Source organism: Vanessa tameamea, unplaced genomic scaffold (genome assembly GCF_037043105.1).
Source record: "Vanessa tameamea isolate UH-Manoa-2023 unplaced genomic scaffold, ilVanTame1 primary haplotype ctg00000038.1, whole genome shotgun sequence".
Lineage (NCBI taxonomy): Eukaryota > Metazoa > Arthropoda > Insecta > Lepidoptera > Nymphalidae > Vanessa > Vanessa tameamea.
Genome location: NW_026974773.1, coordinates 40,001 through 45,000, shown reverse-complemented (window position 1 = coordinate 45,000; position 5,000 = coordinate 40,001). Strand labels below are relative to the sequence as shown.

Sequence of the window (5,000 nt, the reverse complement as noted above, 5' to 3'; positions counted from 1 at the left end):
AGATAAAACTTTCTATATTGTTGTTTTTTTTTTTTCTTTCTTTTGTTGTTGTTGTTGTTGTTGTTGTTGTTGTTGTTGTTGTTGTTGTTGATGTTGCATTGACGTTGCATAATATCATATAATCATATCCTATATATAAAAATATTGAACAAAATATATAATAGAGATATATATATATAATACGGGTTTGGATGTTTGTTTCGGGGTATACAGAGGGGGTTGCGGGGGGGTTGGGGGTTTGGGGGGGGGGGTGGGCGGTTAGGGGTGCGTGTCTGGGGTTTGTTCTCTTATGATATCGGATCAAATATGAGAAACGTAAAAAAAAAAAATAAAAAAATTACATTCCGTTCGGACGAGCCGAATGTCATACTCGTCGCCGGGCATATATATGGAGTAGTGACGGTTCGAACGTCGAACATTGAAATTTGATGCGAGACGCGAAGTGACCGATCACAGTAGTACTCTTGTATAACGAAAAATAAAAATTTATTATCGTTTCCTTTCGTCGTCGTCGTTGTTGCGTCTCTCTGGCGTCTCGATTCGTCGTATCGCGTTATATTATACTTTACACGTAGTATTACCTATGTACGTACGAATCGTCGCGACCGCTGGGGGGACAACATACAATATTCACTGACACGTGGAAATGATGAAAAGATTCTTTTTTTTTTTTTCGTTCTGTAAAACTGTGCCGACCGACGGACGCACGTAAATCTCTCTGCCTCACATGCGCTTCCTCTTATCGTCGTCGTCGTCGCGCTCTTCTCTACAATCTATCCTCATGGAATAGTGTCGATTCATTGTAGTAGATCTGTGCGACGTCGTGACACGACACATATGAGAAGGAAACGTGTTAGAGACCAGAGTTTTTAAAAGATTCAGTGTATTCGTATAATGTGTATAATTTTGATATTATATCATGAAAACGGTCGTTTCTAAAATTCTTTTTATTTTTCATTTATCATGTACAAAAAATACATAACCCGAGTATCGGTACGATCACTCAAACACCGGGCGTCGATCCCAATGTTTTACGATAATAATCGTTGAACAATACATACGTACACGTCGTGTGCGAAGTGTTATTTTAAAATAAACTCGATCTCGTTTAGAACGTTCGAATTCGTGACCGTGATGTGTCATTATGTGACGACGCCGCCGTCGCCGCCGCCGCCGCCGCCGCCGTCGCGATATATAAATATCGTCTCGATAAATATATAAAGCGCGGGGGAGCGCGCGAGCGCGCGCGAGCGAGTGTCTCGTTTGAATTATAAAAGAGTCAACCGTTAAAATCTATCGCGTCTAACGCGATTGACGATACGGTAAGACGCTCGTTTCATACTGTGCGTATATGGTACATACATACATACATGCGTGCATGCATGCATGCATGCGTGCGTGCGTGCGTGCCTCGCGTGTGTGTGTGTATTTTATATGTGAATATGAAACGAGAAGAGAGTTTGACGACTTCAACAAGTCTATGTTAGCTCCCTGGTTGATCCTGCCAGTAGTTATATGCTTGTCTCAAAGATTAAGCCATGCATGTCTCAGTGCAAGCCGTATTAAGGCGATACCGCGAATGGCTCAATATATCAGTTTTGGTTCCTTAGATCTTACTCAGTTACTTGGATAACTGTGGTAATTCTAGAGCTAATACATGCAATCAGAACTCTGACCAGTGATGGGATGAGTGCTTTTATTAGATCAAAACCAATCGACGGAGGGCGTCTCGTCCGAAGTCGTTAATTTTGATGAATCTGGATAACTTTTGCCGATCGCATGGTCCAGTACCGGCGACGCATCTTTCAAATGTCTGCCTTATCAACTTTCGATGGTAGTTTCTGCGACTACCATGGTTGTCACGGGTAACGGGGAATCAGGGTTCGATTCCGGAGAGGGAGCCTGAGAAACGGCTACCACATCCAAGGAAGGCAGCAGGCGCGCAAATTACCCACTCCCGGCACGGGGAGGTAGTGACGAAAAATAACGATACGGGACTCTTTCGAGGCCTCGTAATCGGAATGAGTACACTTTAAATATTTTAACGAGGAACAATTGGAGGGCAAGTCTGGTGCCAGCAGCCGCGGTAATTCCAGCTCCAATAGCGTATACTAAAATTGTTGCGGTTAAAAAGCTCGTAGTTGCATTTGTGCGCCGCGCTGTCGGTGCACCGCATCCGCGGTGATACTGACACGTCTGCGGAGCATATCGTCGGTGAGCCGGCGGTAAAACGCCGGTTCAATATCAAAATCCTATCGCGGTGCTCTTCAGTGAGTGTCGAGATGGGCCGACAATTTTACTTTGAACAAATTAGAGTGCTCAAAGCGGGCTCAAAATGCCGCTTGAATATTTCGTGCATGGAATAATAGAATATGATCTCGGTTCTATTTTGTTGGTTTTCAGAACTCCGAGGTAATGATTAATAGGGATAACTGGGGGCATTCGTATTGCGACGTTAGAGGTGAAATTCTTGGATCGTCGCAAGACGAACATCAGCGAAAGCATTTGCCAAAGGTGTTTTCATCAATCAAGAACGAAAGTTAGAGGTTCGAAGGCGATTAGATACCGCCCTAGTTCTAACCGTAAATATGTCATCTAGCGATCCGCCGACGTTACTACAATGGCTCGGCGGGCAGCTTCCGGGAAACCAAAGATTTTGGACTCCGGGGGGAGTATGGTTGCAAAGCTGAAACTTAAAGGAATTGACGGAAGGGCACCACCAGGAGTGGAGCCTGCGGCTTAATTTGACTCAACACGGGAAATCTCACCAGGCCCGGACACCGGAAGGATTGACAGATTAATAGCTCTTTCTTGATTCGGTGGGTGGTGGTGCATGGCCGTTCTTAGTTGGTGGAGCGATTTGTCTGGTTAATTCCGGTAACGAACGAGACTCTAGCCTGCTAAATAGGCGTCGTCATTTAGGTGTGCTCGATTTCGGTCGAGCAACTCACTGGCGGCGTATTAAAATTCTTCTTAGAGGGACCGGCGGCTTCGAGCCGCACGAGATTGAGCAATAACAGGTCTGTGATGCCCTTAGATGTCCTGGGCCGCACGCGCGCTACACTGAAGGAATCAGCATGTTCTCCCTGGCCTAGAGGCCCGGGCAACCCGTTGAAACTCCTTCGTGCTGGGGATTGGGGTTTGCAATTATCCCCCATAAACGAGGAATTCCTAGTAAGCGCGAGTCATAAGCTCGCGTTGATTACGTCCCTGCCCTTTGTACACACCGCCCGTCGCTACTACCGATTGAATGATTTAGTGAGGTCTTCGGACCGACACGCGGTGGCTTCACGGCCGTCGGCGTTGCTGGGAAGTTGACCAAACTTGATCATTTAGAGGAAGTAAAAGTCGTAACAAGGTTTCCGTAGGGGAACCTGCGGAAGGATCATTAACGTAAATTATCTATCTCGAATGAGTGCGATGATGAACGATAATAAAATTCTAAAACACAAAAATCGACGTTCGGAATGTGTCGTTTCGATGCGAGGACGCGATTCTCTCGTTCTCGAGTCGGAGAGTCGTGTAACGCGTCCTATACTGATATTTTTCGATGTCGATTTCGAGGAAAGTACGATGTGTCAACGCACATACGTCATCTTCAAATAAAATGTATATTTTTTTTTTTTTGTTTTGTACTTTTTTTTTTTTTTTTTATTTTATTTTATTTATTTTTTTTTAATTTTTGAATTTTTCTCTATATACTAAAAAGAAGAGAAAAAAACAAAAAAAAAAAAAAAAATAAAAATAAAAAACTAACTAATATCACTCTGGCGTATAGAATCGTTCGAGTGATCGTAGAAATTATACAACAAAAAAATTAACAAAACCATTACCCTGGACGGTGGATCACTTGGCTCGCGGGTCGATGAAGAACGCAGTTAACTGCGCGTCATAGTGTGAACTGCAGGACACATTTGAACATCGACATTTCGAACGCACATTGCGGTCCGTGGAGAAACATCCAGGACCACTCCTGTCTGAGGGCCGGCTGTATAAAAATATAAACCACACTGTTCGAACGTTTAATGTCTCGTCTCTTTACGTCTTAACCGAAGTAAAAGACTTTGACGTTCGACTCGAACATATGACGGTATCCGCGTTCGAGATCGTTATTACGTGTTTAAATATAATACTTAATATACGCATTTCGTTCTCGGTCCGTTCAAATATAACAAATACGACGATGTGTATGTATGTTTACGTTTACATGCGTGCGTGTATATATAATTTATATTATGTATATTTTTTATATACGTTCGTGTGTACGTTCACGTCACGGAGTTTCGTTATATGCGACGTCAGAGAGACTGAGAGCGTCGCTCGTCGCCAGACGAGGAGCGCCCATCTCCGACCTTTCGATCGTTTCATTGAGTTGTTCTCGATAATTCGAAGAGGGGGTAATCGGAGTTTAGGTGATCTCTTCTCGTCTCGAGATGAGTATGTGCGTTTCTTTTGTTTATTTTCTAATGTCAAAATTTCGAATACAAAAGCTCCGCGATCGTTACGAACGTTTATATACGAGTGTACATAAAGCGCGCGCGCGCGCATAGTTTACGTGATGACATCGAAACATTCGTATATCGAGTAGGCGGACTCGACGTCCGAAGAGCGCGTCGACGCCGACGTCGGAACGACCGGAATGAAAATTCTCTCTCGTCTCGACGAAAGCGGCGCCGTCGCGTTGACGGATATCGCGTCTGCCTCGTTTTTTTTATCGTTGGCCTCAGATCAGGGAGGATCACCCGCCGAATTTAAGCATATTAGTAAGCGGAGGAAAAGAAACTAACCAGGATTTCCTTAGTAGCGGCGAGCGAACAGGAAATAGCCCAGCACTGAATCCCGCGGTTGTAACGATCGCGGGAGATGTGGTGTTCGGGAGGTATCGCTTTCTCGTCGTCGCCACTCCTGTCCAAGTTCGTCTTGAACGGGGCCGTTTTCCCGTAGAGGGTGCCAGGCCCGTAGCGACGGAGCGAGACGGCGAGAGGTACGCTCCTCAGAGT

General features: G+C 44.8%; 3 non-coding genes across 3 annotated transcripts in view; all 3 read left to right on the top strand.

Annotated features, from left to right (window-relative positions):
* The first annotated feature begins 1,488 nt into the window (after positions 1-1,488).
* On the top strand, positions 1,489-3,391 carry LOC135194708 (small subunit ribosomal RNA). The gene has a single exon (XR_010309933.1). It is a non-coding gene; the product is annotated as a small subunit ribosomal RNA (ribosomal RNA).
* A 439-nt stretch (positions 3,392-3,830) lies between these two features.
* On the top strand, positions 3,831-3,987 carry LOC135194731 (5.8S ribosomal RNA). The gene has a single exon (XR_010309956.1). It is a non-coding gene; the product is annotated as a 5.8S ribosomal RNA (ribosomal RNA).
* Positions 3,988-4,718: 731 nt separating this feature from the next.
* LOC135194729 (large subunit ribosomal RNA) overlaps positions 4,719-5,000 on the top strand; it is a 3,975-nt gene continuing 3,693 nt past the window's right edge. The window contains exon 1 of the ribosomal RNA XR_010309954.1: positions 4,719-5,000. This exon is cut by the window's right edge and continues 3,693 nt beyond it. This is a non-coding gene — a ribosomal RNA (large subunit ribosomal RNA).